The sequence below is a fragment of the Hevea brasiliensis genome, chromosome 11, assembly GCF_030052815.1.
Source record: "Hevea brasiliensis isolate MT/VB/25A 57/8 chromosome 11, ASM3005281v1, whole genome shotgun sequence".
NCBI classification, from domain to species: domain Eukaryota; kingdom Viridiplantae; phylum Streptophyta; class Magnoliopsida; order Malpighiales; family Euphorbiaceae; genus Hevea; species Hevea brasiliensis.
In genome coordinates, this window is record NC_079503.1 from 6,169,774 (window position 1) to 6,186,282 (window position 16,509).

The 16,509-nt window shown below is 32.9% G+C and overlaps 1 non-coding gene across 1 annotated transcript; it reads right to left on the bottom strand.

The window, feature by feature from the left end:
• Positions 1-12,910: 12,910 nt before the first annotated feature.
• LOC131170799 (small nucleolar RNA R71) lies at positions 12,911-13,017 on the bottom strand. The gene has a single exon (XR_009141566.1). It is a non-coding gene; the product is annotated as a small nucleolar RNA R71 (small nucleolar RNA).
• Between the last annotated feature and the right edge of the window lie 3,492 nt (positions 13,018-16,509).

Sequence of the window (16,509 nt, forward strand, 5' to 3'; positions counted from 1 at the left end):
TGAATAAATATTGTTATAAATTAAACTGAAATTGAGTAGAAAAGAAAAGAAGAGAAAATGAGTTAAATTTGAAATTATGACCTCATGCTTATGCCATTACAATGCCTCCACCCAATCACCACTTGATAAATAAATTAAAGGGATAAATATGACATAAAATGAGACAAAAATAAAAAACATTCTAGCAGTTTTCTTCCTCATTTCAGCCAAAACTCATCCCTCTCTCCCATCGACCATTTTTCTTTTCTTTAGCTCAATTTCCCTTAGGTTTTCACCATAAAAACCCTAAGTCCCAACACTAAAAATTGTCCTAGAGTCTTGCTAAGGTGATTGGTTGCCAAAAAAATGAAGGAAAAATTGAAGCTAGCTAAGGGAAAATTCTGCTCACAAGGTTAGTGCCATATCTCTTCCTTTTCTCTTTAAAATTGATGTTAGGAGTATGAAATGAGTTAGAAATTTAAAGAATTGAAAGAATATGTTGAGGAATTGAAAGCCATAAATTTCGACAGCCATGAGGAACCTTGAGGAAATTATGATTTTGATGGAATTAAATTTGATTAGTAATGTTCTTGATGAGTTGTACATGGTAGAAGTTGAATTATAAGGTCTTATGCATGAATTGAGGTATTGGAAATTAGGATTTTGAGCTATATTAGGGTTTGGCCATATTGATGGTAAATGGAAGTTCAAATGGTCAATTAGTGACTATTTGGCTGAGTATAAAGAGGAATTGAAGTGAATTGCAGCTTTGGATTTGAGGTTGGGTGTGCTGTCTTGAGTGACCTGCAGGGTTAGGTATGAGTCCAGTAAGGTTAGACAGCTTTAACTTAAGTTGTGTAGGTTCAATTAGTGCAAAGCTAATTGGACATGAAATTAGACATATAATGGCATAACTTTGATGAAGGAACCCTATCCAGAAAATAAACTTAGGATGCCCCAAAAAATTAACTAAATCCGGGTAACACACATTCTGCCTGGGCAAAATGACCAAATGAATAATGTTCATTCATTTGGTCATAACTCAGAGTAGAAAGGTCCAATTGACTTGAAATTTATATCAATGGAAAGCTTAGACAAATTAGAACAACTTTCATGTAGAACAAAAACTCAAATTCTGGACTTAACTAAATGAAATTGCTAGCCAAAGTTGAACTACCAAATCTGACAGAACCAAAAATTGACCAGAAATACTGGGTAAAGGCAATCCGACCAATTATAGTGAAATGGCCATAACATGAGCTAGAAAACTCCAAATGGGTATTCAAAAAGTGAAATGTAACTAGACACAATAAGGAACAACTTTGATGAAGAACATTTGAGCAAATTCTCACTGTAGAATGGCCTAATAGAATAATGAACTCTAGCACCCAAAACTGAAATTTCTGATTTATTCTCCATTGGTTAGAAGCAATGATTGGAAACTAATGCCAACACTTTTGGGAACCAAAATGTGGTAAATCTATATGATTAAAACACATGTAACTATTATTTATGAGAAAGTCAATATTTTGACTTAAATGACTAAATAAATAGTAACCTTATATGTTAAGTACAAATATTCAAGAAATAACTTTGTAATGTGCCCTAGTACACCGATGTGATTGGTTTGGATAGGTTGGCATGCCAATAGCGTTCTGATAGCAGTACTGCATATGGCTTCATGCCATTCTGTGATATGATACCTATGGCTATACTGATTATGATGTTATACTTGGCTTTATGTCTTATTGCTTTTATGGCTTATTAGCCATTCTATCTGCACACCAGGAGACACATTGTGACCGATGGTGTGATGGCCCGTGGTACCTGGTACCCAGTGCTAGTTTACCCATTTATCCAGTCCGTTCAATTTGTATAAGTTACTTGGGCATGGAAAAGTATAAATGTAATTGAATTGATTATTAAAGGAAGTAAGAAAATTTAATATCAAGATAAAGAACAAGAATAATTACAATAAAAAGAGGCTCAAAATAATCAAGAAAACGATTAAGAAAATGCTAGAAAGAGTTAATATCATAAGATATAATTAGCCTTCGACTAAATAATAAGTTAGTAATTATTTATTTCTTATAAGCACAATAACTAGGAATTTTTTTTTTTACTTTTATTTGCATATTATATTTTATTGTATTATTGGCACCACTAAGCTTTATGCTTAGCGCGTCGCTTTTGCAACACATAGGTACTGAAGATTTGGCCAGAGAGCCTAGCAAACCACAAACTGGGTGAGACTTGTATATAGATCTACATAGTGTCCGTGTCACCTCACAGACTTCAGTGTACTGGTAGGATACTAGGTCCCATTTGGGTATTTTGTACTAGTTATATTTTGTAATTAAACTTTTATTTTCTCATGTATAGTTGAAACTCATATAATATATTTTGGTATTAATGCAAATATTTGTAATTTGTGTTTATAAATGAAAATTTAGTATTTATTTATGATTTATATATGATTATCATGTGAAATGAATGAATGATAAATAGAAGAATTATTGAGAAATGGTTGAGAAATATTGAGATTATATTGATATAATAGAGTTTGAGAATGATTGAAAATGTGTTGAAAGTTTTTTTCACAGATTCCAAAGAATTGTTTTATCTATTTTTAGCCGATACTCTGCTGGATTTTCTATAAAATTTTCGGAACCTCAAATGAATTTATAATTTCAATAGATGACTTAAATGAGTTAAATTTCACAAATTACGCTTCATAACCATAAAGAAATAAATTAAGGAAAAATAAAAATAATTGAGATAAAATATGGTATTTCGATACACTGTATGGCATATCTTGCTCGGCTACACAGTAGACTGGTAAGGGGTGTCACATGTCTTCTTTCAATATTCTATATATTTGCATGTACGCATATGAGTTAAGCTTCAACATTTAGCAAGGAATAACACAACATAAAGAGGAGTGTGATAGCCTATAGATTGATCTAGTAACATGACATCAAGAAATCCTAGATTAAAAAATTACAAGAATGAAGCAGAAAGACATGTGAGACACCATGGAAGGGTTTTCAACCAATACTTAATAGAGGCAGTGATAGAGCATGGACCTCTGGGGCGGGGAGAGGAGATGGAATAAAAAACAAATAAACAGTTGTCCATTTTCTCAATACATTATAGAATGTCAATATGTATTTATGGCACCGAATTTGTTTTTGTTGATTCTAAACTTCCACTTCAAGGTTTTGTTATCAGAAACAAAGATAATTCTGAAGCCTTTTTTTTAACAGATTTAAGCGCAGACTTCAAATTTATCTGTCTTTCAACTTCCAACAATAAAATATCAAAATCAACATGATATTCAAACCAAAAAGAAATCAAACTAGCATTAGGCTTCAATACGCAATGCCAGGTCAAACAATAAAAATGAGGAGTATCTTACAACTAAAATAATCACAAGACTCTTCTGTGAAAAATTTATTAGTTTAAAATATTCTACAACATACGAAGAAATCTCTAGGCTTCTGGCTGAATTCAATGTGATATTTAACTATAATTTCTCTTAGATTTGTATTTTCTTTGGTACCTCACTTATGAGATTGAGGTATAGTTGTAGATCATTGCAGCAACAAGATGACTAATAGAACAACAGGCATTGCTTTCTTTCTTTCATCATTTTTCTATTCTTTTGACAAGTACAGAGAGAACATGAACATCAGCCAACTACATTTTCTGCATAAAAAAATTGCAAACTGAATGAACTAAAACAAATTGCAAACTGAATGAACTAAGTATATTCAATTAAATAAAAAGGAAGAACAAACTAATTCTAATCTCAATCCAATGGTATTACCTTTCTTTTCAGCTTTAGGCTTTGCCTTCATGGACCTTTCCTGTTTAAGAGGTAGAAAAGCCAAATATCAGAAAATGAAAGAACAATTAAATTGAATCAGATGTTTCGCTGATTCATAAAAAAAAAAAAGAATGAAAAATTGATGGCCAAGCATACCTGGAGTTGTTTCATCAAATTCATTGCCTGAGCATCAACATTCTCAACCTAAAGTTAAGAAGGTTGAAGGAAATAAAGTCAACCAATGTCAAGCGCAATGCTAGTTCATATAAACGCTCTTCAATTGGGTATTATCAAAAGAAAAATGAACATTGAAACAAACCTTCCTAGGGGGATTTTGAGGAGGTTTTGACTCCATTAGAATTGAACTTGTCAACTTCTATAAAAAATGAGAATATATTTCAGTAAATTCATGGCTTGTAAATTATGCGAAAGGAATTAATAGCTTGTTGGTAAACAAACTTGAATGACAATAATAACAACTCTACTCATTGATTTTTAATTCACAAGAAACTATCTGAAGCTAGATTGAACATACCAAATGCCATTAAAGGTTGCATCATTCAATACAGAAACACATAATGATCACTTTCATTCATTATACAATAGATGATTTGGTGACTATAGTAACGAGAGATAAATCAGATGCAGATAGGAGAAAGAAGAAGAAGAGAGAAGAGAGAAAGAGAAGAGGACTTGAAAGAGGCAGGATAGAATACCGGAACCTGTCTTTCTACTTACCCTATTTGGATCATGGTTTGCCGTATCATTTCTCAAACAATTGCTTGGAAAGATTGCTCAATGTGGTTTTTGGTTGCAAAATCATGGTTTTTAACCATCATTCTACCACTATAGCTTCTCCAATCATTAATAGGTTGGGATTTCTCCCTCGTCGATTTTAATAATTTTTATAGTTATTTCACCATTCCATTTCATGTTATCTAATCAAACAAATAATATTATTAAATCACTGTATGCAGTACCATCTTTTCAAACATGTAGTGTTAGAAGGTTGTTCTTTTGAGGAGGAGACTAGCCGAAGGCAATTGTAAGGAAAGAAATGATAAAACGGCCAACCAAAATGCAAGTTGTTATCAAACCTAGTTATGTTTGGATTGGAGGAAAATAAAAAGAGGAGGAAAATTACAAAAGAAAATAAAAATATTTTTCTTCTTCTCTTATTTGGAATGAGAGAATATCAGAAAGAAGAAAAATAAAAATAACAAAATCAAATAAAAATTATTATTCATTTTCTCTCCATTTTGATAAGAAAGTAAGTGAAAAATAAATAAATTATTTTTTACCTCTATAATTATTAATTATAATTTTAAATAAATAAGATAAAATGAATATTTTACTATTTAAAAAAAATACTTTCATCTTATTTTCATCCCTAATATCCAAACAAAGAGAGAAAAATAAAATTTTCCATCACTTTTATTTGGATTAATTATTAAAAAAATGTAAAAGAGAAAACTATTTACAATTGTAGTATAAATTTGAAACTATTTATAAAAATAGTATTTACTTAAAAAAAAGTTATTGGTAGGAGAGGTTTCAAAGAAAGATTTATAACAAAGAAAACAACACTCCCAATAAAATTTTCAAGTGCGTTAATACTTGTATCAGAGGCTCTGCAAATAATATTTTTTTGCTCCTAAAAACGTCATTACGAATAGAGTTTTCTTTAATATGTCAAATCACTAGCTTTTTGACAAAATTTAAGGTTAATGCTCTTGAAAGCACCATTAGGAGTAGCGTTTTCAGAGTCATGTCACATCACTCTTGTTTTCATTGTCACGTCACATCACTCCCTACAACTTCTACATGCCTATTATGACACAATCCTTGAAGAGTGATTGGAAAGAGCATGGCTTATGAAAATGCCATTGGAAGTGACATTTTCATAAGCATAGGAAAATGCCACTCCCAATGATATTTTTAGTGGCTCTTTCTATTTATAAAAGATTCGCCAAGTTTTTCTATTTTCTTTGACTATATTCATTCATTTTTTCGGTTAGTTCTCTTCTCCTGAATTTTTTTTCCCTAATATTATGTAGCAGTGCTCTTAACAATTTTATTATCTTCAAGTCATTTGGCTCTGTATCAATATAAGAATACTAATATCCTAGTTTATAGTTTAATACATTTTCTTAATAATTTTTAACGTCATTGTGAAATATTTATAAGCTTAATTTTAGTAATTACAAACTTATAAATATTTCACAATGATATTAAAATTTATTAAGAAAAAGTATTAAAATATAAAATTAATTATCGGTGTTCTTCAATCGATGGAGAGTCAAATGACATGAAGATAATAAAATTGTTAAGAGCACTAGTACATAATAGTAAAAAAAAAAAGAGAGAAAAGAACTAACTAAAGAAATGAATGAATGTAGTAAAAGAAAACAGTAAAATTCAACTGGTCTTTTATAGAAGGAAAGAGCAATTGAAAACGCCATTGGGAGTATGCTTATGAAAATGCCACTCTCAATAGCGTTTTCATAAGCCATTCTCTCTCTAATTACTGTGTCATACTAGGCGTGCAGAAGTTGTAGAGAGTGATGTGATATGACTTTAAAAATGCTACTCCTAGTGACATTTTTAAGAGTATTAACTTCACATTTTACCAAAAAACTAATGATTTGACTTGTAAAAAAAAAACTTTATTCGTAGTGGTGTTTTTAGGAGCAAAGAAAAATTCTCTGCAGAGCCTTTGATATAAACTTTGATGCACATGAAAATTCTATTGGGAGTGGCTTTCTTTGAAACCTCTCTTCCCAATGGCTTTTTTTAAAGTAAACACTTCTTTTGTAAATAGTTTGAGATTCATATTGCATTTTTTTTTCACATTTTTTTAATAATTAATCCCTTTTATTTCCCTTCCTTATTTTCCTTCATTTATCTTCTTTCCTCTCTAATAAAGTTACCAAACATAGGCTTAGGGCAAATCAATTCTTTAATTTAAAATAATTTAAATTTTAAAATTTTATGTTATTAATAAAATAATTTCAATGTTTTAATTTTGTATTTAAATAGTTATTTTACAAAATATTAAATAAAAAATATGCTTTTTCAAATAATTAGTTTAAATGAATCTTTAGTTTAAAATGGATCTTGCAATATTAACTAATAACGATTTATACAAACATCATTGCTTCTTTTGGAATCCTAAGGAAATATTAGGCAAAAAGGCCATTTTTGGCCCTTAAAGTTGTGGTCAATAGTCATTTAAACCCTTAAAGTTTTTTAAGTGTCCCTTTAAGTGCTTAAAACGGTATAAATAGCTTTAAATTTAACAGAAGTTAAGCCCATCTAGAAGAATGGCCCACACGTTAATTCGTTTCCCACGAGTAACATAATGGAACCTACCCACCCATTGTAAAACCTATTGCGTTGAGTAAAATCCCCAAATCCTAGCGTTTCTCTCCAAAATTATCAAGGCATCTGCCATTAATGAGTGTTTCAATCGATTGCTGAGAAGGAAGAATATGATACCCAGGTGAAGAAGTTGAAACAATAGAAGGTGAAATAGTATAGCAACTATTGGTTTTCATTTGCATGTGGGTAAACCCATTTATCCCAATCATATATTGTGATTATCATTTGCATTGGTAATTTGCTTTGCTATTTTGATTTTTACAATAATGTGTGGTGTTTAGACAAAAATGGGTTAAAGGTAGTTGTGACATATTTAATTCTTTATTGTGTTTGTGGGGTACAGTGAAGGAAGTGGTCCAGTTTTGTCTTTTTGTGAATAAATGATAATGACATAACAAATTAGTCCTTAGTAATAATGGTAGTATAATTGAATTTGTGGGATTTATATATTTTGTTTGGTTTGTATTTTATGTGTTGCAGATTGAAAATGGATTTTTTGATTGATATGATATTGCATCATGGGGGGAGATTTATTGAGAATAATGGTGAAGTTGTGTAAGAAGGAGGGGATTTATTTATAGTTGATAATTTTGATACATATTATATATCCTATTGGGACATTAAGGAAACTTTTAATGAGCGCCTAAAATATCCTAATGTTAGTAAGATATGGATAACAAAGCCATTTAAGTCATTAAAGGATGGTTTAATTCTGTTAAATGATGATACTGCCATAATGCATATTAGGAAATACATAGGAAATATTAAAGAAATCCACATATATTCTAAGCATCCTGTGGACCAACCAAACTTAAGCTATGAATTCCTTGTTTGGCCAAGTATTATAAGTAATTTAGATGCTGGATCTAGTGTGGACAATGAGAATCTTGGATTTTGTGAAAGTGAAGGGGTAAGGATATGGGGTAACAGAGCTGAGGATCCAGTTGGTTTTGATACCTTTTGTGGGACACAAGGCAGTGGAGTAAACATTGAAAAAAGTAATGGCAATTTATTTAAGGACATAGATACCACTGAGGTAAGTGGAAGTGAGGAGTAGAGGAAAGGTACGTGGGGGTGGAGGATAATATAGTAGTCAATAATGAAGCTACTTTATGTGATAAGAGAGCAGTTGAAAGGAAAAAAGCAATAATAAGGAAAGGGAAGAAAATAAAAGTTGATTATAGTAGCAGCAAGAGTGAGAAATCAGTAGTGAAGAAATAAATAATGAGTATAAAGAGGATGAGTATAGTGGCAGTAGTAAGGATAGTGAAAGTAATATAAGTGAGTATTTATCATTAGATGATCATGGGTCTTTTTGAGTCTAGTGATGAAGATTATGAAAATGGTAGAGATGAGTTTGTAAGAAGGAAGAGCAAGAGAGCTAAATATGATAGTAATGCATAGTTGCCATGTTTTAGTTTGGGAATGGAATTTTCAGATGCAACTGAGTTTAAGAATGCAATTGCCAAAATACTCAATGGTAAGAGGGGTGAAGATTAGGTATAGCAAGAATGAAGTAAATAGAATTAGGGCTATATGTAAGGAGAAGTGCCCCTTTTTTTTTTGTTAGTAGAAATAATAAGGATGAGCCTTTAGTTATTAGAACATTTAACGGTTCACACAAGTGTTACAGAGTATTTAAAAACCAAAGGGTGAGTTCTCAATACCTTGCAAATCACTTTAAGGCTAGAATTTATTAGAATGTTAACACAAAGGTAAGAGAGCTGAAGCATTTTGCAAAAGTGGAATTAAGGGTTCATGTCACATACTTTAAGTACAAGAGAGCTAAAAAATTATTATTGAGAGTGATGGATAGGAGTTACAAAGAACAATATTCTCATATTAAAGATATGTAACTGAAATTGAAAGATCCAACCCAGGATCTGTTTGTAGAGTGAAGTTAATCAAGGAAGGATTGAGACAGGGTTAGAGAATATTTGACAAAATATTTATCTGTTTTGATGCATGTAAAAGAAGTTGGATGAATGGGTGTAGGCCTATCATTGGATTGGATGGGAGTTTTTAAAAAGGGTTATGTAGAGAACAGGTCTTATGTCAGTAGGAAAAGATGGCAATAATCATATGTTTCCCATTACATGGGCTATATGTTAATCTGAAAACAAAGACAATTAGAGGTGGTTTCTGTAATGGCTTATGCTTCAGCTTAAATTGGGGGATGGTTCCAGAATTACAGTTGCTTCTAACATGCAAAAGGTAAATTGCCTTTCATTTTCTCTTTCTTTTTAAGTTATTTTGTCATGGAAATTAAACAGTTATGTATAATTTTTATATTTTATGATGATCAGGGTTTAATTGCAGCCACACAAAAAGTATTGCCATAAGTTGAGCATAGATACTGTGCTAGGCATATCTATGCAAACTGGTGCAAGAGATGGAGGGGTGGAGAATTAAAAAAGAAAATTTTTTTTCTTGGTGCATGGAGTTATTGTGAGGAGGAGTTTAAAGATAACTTAAAGAGACTTGCTGCATATGGGAAGCAATGTGTTGAAAACGTGCTTCATTACCCACCTCAAAATTGGGTAAGGGCATATTGTAGCAGCAGGTGTAGGTCAGACATGGTGGATAATAACATGTTAGAGACATTCAACTCTAGGATTAAAGAGTCAAGGGACAAGCCAATTATTTCAATGCTTGAGCAAATTAGAATACAAGTTATGAATAAGATTGTTGAGAATAGGAAATGTGTAGATAAATGGATCAATGATTGGAGCCCAAATTGTATGAGGAAGTTTAAAGATAACATACAAATTACAAGTCAGTGCATATTTTACTTTAATGGAGATAATGGATTTGAGATAACACACAGGGGAGACAAACACATAGTTTTCTTGGGTAATAAGGTGTGTCCATCCATGGGACTTAACTGGTATTCCATGCCCTCATGCAATTTGTGCCATTTATCATGAAAAAAGGATCCAATGAACTATATAAATCACTTATACCGTAAATAAACTTACTTGAAGAGCTATCAATTAGCAATTTAGCCTGTGAGGGGAAAGCAATTTTTGAGGGTTGAAGAATACCAAAGTGTTGATCCACCAATTACAAAAGCTAGCTTAGAAGACCGAAGAAAAATAGAAATAAGAGCAAAGATGAACCAAAGAATATGAGAAAGCAAGGCAGGTTGTCTAAGCATGGTAGCAAGAGCTATTGCAGTATTTGCAACCAAAATGGACGTAAGAAGACAACCTGCCCAGAAAGAAAAATTCATCAGAACAAACAAATGTTGAACCAATAGAATCATTGGCTGCAAATGTGACTCAGGTGCAAATGTTGGTATGGCTAAAGGTATGTTAAGTTACTTTAATTAGTGATTTTCATAGCTCTTTGGACAAGGCACCCCTAAAAATTGCATTATATTTTAAAGTTTGCTTGAGGACAAGCAAAAACTTGAGTTTGGGGCTATTTGATACATACATTTTGCATAGTCATTTAGGTTTAATTTCATAGCCATTTTATTTGATTATTAGTCACTTTTAGCTAATTTCATTAGTTATTTAGATAGTTTTTCATAATTGCCAATTTTTGGATTAATTTGTAATTTTGCTTTGTTTTGTAGGTAAAATGATGTTTTTAAGGGACTAAAAAGAAATTTTGCCATTGAAGAGTGATTTCTACAGCCAAAGATGTCAAAAATAAGTTTCAAAGTTGAAGTATGCATTGGCTAAATTGTGCATAAGTTGCCGCATAACTTATGCAGATTCGTGCCTTGCTTATGCGACCTCACGGAAAACTGCATAACTTATGCAGTCTTGCACCCTGCTCATGCAGCTTTGCACAGAGAGCCCAGGAACCAGCCGAAAACTGCATAAGGGATTGCATAACTTATGCAGTCCACTTATGTAGTTCCATAAAGTCTTCATAATGAGCTGGCAGAAGATTCCCTCATAAAAACACACCTCAAACACACCATTTTAGGGCTCCTTGTCAGAAAAAAAAAAAGATAAAAATAGGCCCTTATCCCATTTTAGAAAGGGAGGAAAAAGAAAAGAAAAAGAGCAGCAGTTGAAGAGTAAAAAAAGGGAGCCAAAAACGTCACCTCCTCCATTTCCAGACAGATTTGAAGTTTTCTTTCCTTTATTGCATATTTCCTACCTTTCTTGTATTGGGTTTCTTAGTTCTTAGCTTAGATTAAGGTTTTATTTCCATATTAACTCGGAATATCTTGTAAATATTATGGATAGTGAGTAGTTTTCATTAAATTCTGGAGTTGGGATGTAATATTTGAGATATTTTGTGGATTTTGATTGGGTAATCCATATTTTGTGGTCTTAATGAGTTTTATTCATTTCTTGTGTGCTCAATGACATGCTTAGTGTAGGATCCCATTAAGTGATGTTCTTAATCCATGGTTGAAGCACCGAAAGGAGAAAGCCTTGTGATAGATAATCAAGAAATTGGACTTAATTAACTTAGATCTAGAAATAGACTAAGGATTAAGAGGATTTACAGATTAATTAAGGAACTTAATGGGTCTTGATTAATTTTAACTCTACGAAAGTAGGATTAGATTGATTAAGGCACTCTTTGTTTCACTCGAAAGGGTATTCAAAGGATTTAAGAATTAATCTCCTTAAAACCCGTAAGTTCCACAAGATTGGATAACCAATTTAAAAATCCCAAAATAGCTTGAATATGAACTCCCGAACTCTTGAATCGCCTCTTTTATTATTGTTAATTTCTAATTGAATTTAATTACTTGCCATTTTAAATCTTGCCATATTTCAATTTGCTTATTTTAATTTGATGTAAATTTAGTTAAATCACTACATTGTTGAATAGATTATTAATTTTACACACATAGAATTCACACTTCAATATCTATCAATTTATTACTTTAATTTCAAAAATAGTTCAAATTAGTCAGAATTTTTATATCAAAAATTCAATCATTAACACAACTCCTCGTGGGAACGATATCTTGTCTATATTACTTGTACGACCCGTGCACTTGCGGTTGGGCCACATCAAGTTTTTGGCGCCATTGCCGGGGAGTTGTTTGTTTAAGATTGAATTCTTGATTATTTTAGTTGTTTATAGTTTTATCTTTGTTATCTTTTCATTTTGTGTTTGTTTTTTTTTTTTTTAGGTACTCTTAATCTTTTATGAGAAGAGCTAGAAGCACAAGTGACATATCCTTATTGTTTAATCCTGAAATTGAGAAATTTTGTAGAGCCAACAAGAAAGAAACCAGAAAAAGGAAAGAAGCCTTGAGAGAAACTGAAATTGAAGCAGACATGGCTGATGAAAGAATTAGAATTGTTGGTGGTAATGCTGGAAATGATCGAAACAATGAAAATGTAGCCTAAGGTGAAGAGGTTGTAAATGCTAATGTGCCTAGGGGAAGTATGATGGATCATGCTTTTCCTCGTTTTGATGACTTGAGAGAGAGCATAGCAAGACCAAGAATTGATGCAAATAGCTACAAGATGAATTTTGGGGAAAATGATTCAAAATTCCTTATTTAGGGGACATCCTTATGAAAATCCACACACACATCTAAAGAAGTTCGTTATGATTTGTGATATGCAAAAACAACCTAGAGTATCTGATGATGCAGCAAGATTGAAGCTATTCCCATTCATTTTGAAGGATAGAGCATTGGATTGGCTTGATTCTTTACCTCATAACTCCATTACAAATTGGGAGCAACTCACTGATGCATTTCTTGCACAATATTTTCCACCTGGAAAAACTCAAGAATTGAGGAATCAAATGACAGCTTTTAGACCAAGAGAAGATGAAACTCTCTATAAATCATGGATGAGATGGAAGGAATTAGAGAGACAATGCCCACATCATGCCATTCCAAAATGGATGATAAACTAGAATTTTTACATCAATATTACTCTTGCAATTAGAGGGATTATTGATGCTCAAACAGGAGGAGAATTTATTATGAAGCATGAAGATGAATCTTATGAGCTATTAGAGAAAATTGCAAAGAATACTCATCTTTGGAGTAGTCCAAGAGGACCAGCTCCAACTCAAAAGAGGCAAGCTGCTGGAATGTATAACCTTGATCCATTCAACATGATTAATGCAAAGTTTGATGCACCTATAAATGTTTTGGCTAAGAAGATGAAAGATTTAAGTATGTTGGTTAGTTCATCATCATCATCTGGAAGTTCACAACAAGTTGCTTATGCAGAGGGAACTACCAGCTGTGGAGTAGACTATGGAGAGTAAGCTGCATATGTTGGTAATTATGGAAACAAACAAATGGGGAATCCTTACTCTCAAACTTGTAATCCAACTTGGAGGAACCATCCCAACTTTTCATGGGGAAATCAGCAAAGTCAAGTCCCAAATCAGAATCTTCAGCCACAACAGCAACAAGGAATTCCATATCACCAAAATAGGCAACCATTGCCTAATTTTCAGCAGAGAAACATGAATCCTGCACCTCCACCAAAACAACAAGAACAAAGTTCCACCACAGAAGCTTTATTACAACAGATTCTTGCTAACCAAACTAAGCATGATGAAGAAATGAGAGAAATGAAAGCAAGGTTAGAACAGATGCAAACACATAACAGAATATTGGAAAATCAGATTACAGAATAAGCATCTTCCTCAGGTACCAAGTCTTTTGGAAAACTTCCAAGTCAACCAGAAAACCCAAGAGAGCAGTGTCAAGCTATTACTTTAAGAAGTGGGAAAGTTGTAAATAATGAGAAGAGTGAAAAAAATGAGAAAAGTGAAAATAGTGAGAAGAGAGAAAATGAGAAAGAAATTGATGAGAGAGAAAAACAAGAAAGTGAGAAAGAAAGTGCAGAAAAATGTAAAGAGAAAATTGAAGAGAAGGAAGAGAAGTATATACCTCCAGAGCCTTACAAACCACAACTCCCCTTTCCACAAAGATTTCAAAAAGCCAAGCTTGATAAGCAATTTGGAAAGTTCTTAGAGGTTTTGAAGAAGCTTTACATAAATATTCCTTTTATTGATGCTCTTTCACAAATGCCCTCTTATGCAAAATTCTTAAAAGAAATTCTCTCAAACAAGAGGAAACTTGAAGACCATGAAACTGTAGCTTTGACAGAAGAATGCAGTGCTATCCTCCAAAGGAAACTTCCTCCAAAGCTCAAGGATCCAGTGAGTTTTTCAATTTTATGCCACATTGGGGAATCATGTTCTACAAAAGCTTTATGTGATTTAGGGGCTAGTGTTAGCCTTATGCCCCTCTCCATTTATGAGAAACTCAATATGGGAGATCTTAAGCCAACCCACATTTCTCTGCAGTTAGCTGACAGATCAATTAAGTATCCTGAAGGGATTTTAGAGAATGTGCCTCTGAAGGCTGGGAAGTTCTATATACCTGTTGACCTTGTCATCTTGGACATGGAAGAGGATTATAATATCCCAATTATCTTGGGAAGACCCTTTCTAGCTACAACAGGAGCATTGATTGATGTTAAGGGAGAAAAATTGACTCTTAGAGTTGGTGAAGATCAATTGGTTTTTAATATTAATAACACTATGAAGAAGCATCATTCTGAAGCTGATACTTGTTTGAGAATTGATATCATTGATGAGCTGGTTGAAGAACACTTCAGAAAGAGATATCCGGAAGATCCACTTGAAAATTGCTTGGTTCATGGAGGAAGCATAGACTATGACAACCCTCATGTGGCTGCATATGCTCAACATTTAGAGGGTAGTCCACCATTCATTTCTGCTCCAGTTTTTCAACTCACACAAAAGGAAATAGTTGAATCTAAGCAACCATCATTCAAGGAAGAAGATGCACCTAAGGTAGAACTTAAGCAACTTCCTTCTCAGCTCAGGTATGAATTTCTTGGCACCAATAACACTTATCCAGTAATTGTAAATGCAAACTTGAGTACTTTAGAGGTTGATAAGTTGTTAAGAGTGTTGAGGCAATTTAGGAAAGTTTTAGGATACACCATAGATGACATTAAGGGAATAAGTCCACACTTTTGCATGCACAGAATTATTTTGGAAGAAAATTGTAAGCCATCTATTGAACATCAGAGGAGGTTGAACCTAAATATGAAAGAGGTTGTTAAAAAGGAAATTTTGAAGTTGCTTGATGCAGGGATCATATATCCTATCTCAGACAGTACTTGTGTGAGTCCAGTACATGTTGTCCCAAAAAAAGGAGGAATGACAGTGGTCAAAAATGAAAATAATGAATTAATTCCCACCAGAACAGTGACTAGTTGGCGAATGTGCATAGATTACAGAAAATTAAATATTGCCACTAGAAAAGATCATTTTCCACTTCCCTTCATTGATCAAATGTTAGAAAGACTAGCTAGGCATTCTTATTTTTGCTATTTAGATGGGTATTCAGGATTTTTTCAAATCCCTATCCATCCAAATGATCAAGAGAAAACCACTTTTACTTGTCCATATGGAACCTTTGCTTATAGGAAGATGCCATTTGGGTTGTGTAATGCACCGGCCACTTTTCAAAGGTGCATGATGGTAATCTTCTCAAATTTCGTTGAAGATATAATGGAGGTTTTTATGAATGACTTTTCTGTTTATGGATCTTCATTTGACATATGCTTGGCTAACCTTTCTAAAGTTTGTAGCGATGTGCAGATACTAACCTTGTGTTAAACTGGGAAAAGTGTCATTTCATAGTTTAGGAAGGGATAGTGCTTGGACATTTGGTGTCTGACAGAGGAATAGAGGTTGATAAAGCCAAGGTTGAAGTGATAGAGAAGATGGCTCCTCCTACCAATGTCAAAGGAATTCGAAGTTTTCTAGGGCATGCCGGGTTCTATAGATGCTTTATCAAGGATTTTTCTAAAATAGCCAAACCTTTGTCTAATTTGTTAAGTCATGACATACCATTTGTATTTGACCAAGAGTGTTTGAATGCCTTTTGTAGGTTAAAGCAAGCTCTTATCACTGCACCAATCATGTAATCGCCCGATTGGAACCTACCTTTTGAAATTATGTGTGATGCTAGCAACTATGCAATTGGAGCTGTTCTTGGTCAAAGAAAAGACAAAAGGGCTTATACTATTTACTATGCTAGTAGAACACTGGATGAGGCTCAAACAAATTATGCAACAACTGAAAAGGAATTCTTAGCAATTGTCTTTGCATTGGAAAAGTTCAGACCTTACATTATTGACTAAAAAGTGGTTATATTTTCAGATCATGCTGCTATCAGGTATTTACTCAGTAAAAAGGAGGCTAAACCTAGGCTCATTAGGTGGATTCTGATGCTACAAGAGTTTGATTTGGAGATTAGAGATAAGAAGGGAGCTGAAAATGTAGTTGCGGATAATCTTAGTAGGTTGAAATTGGATGATGAAGAA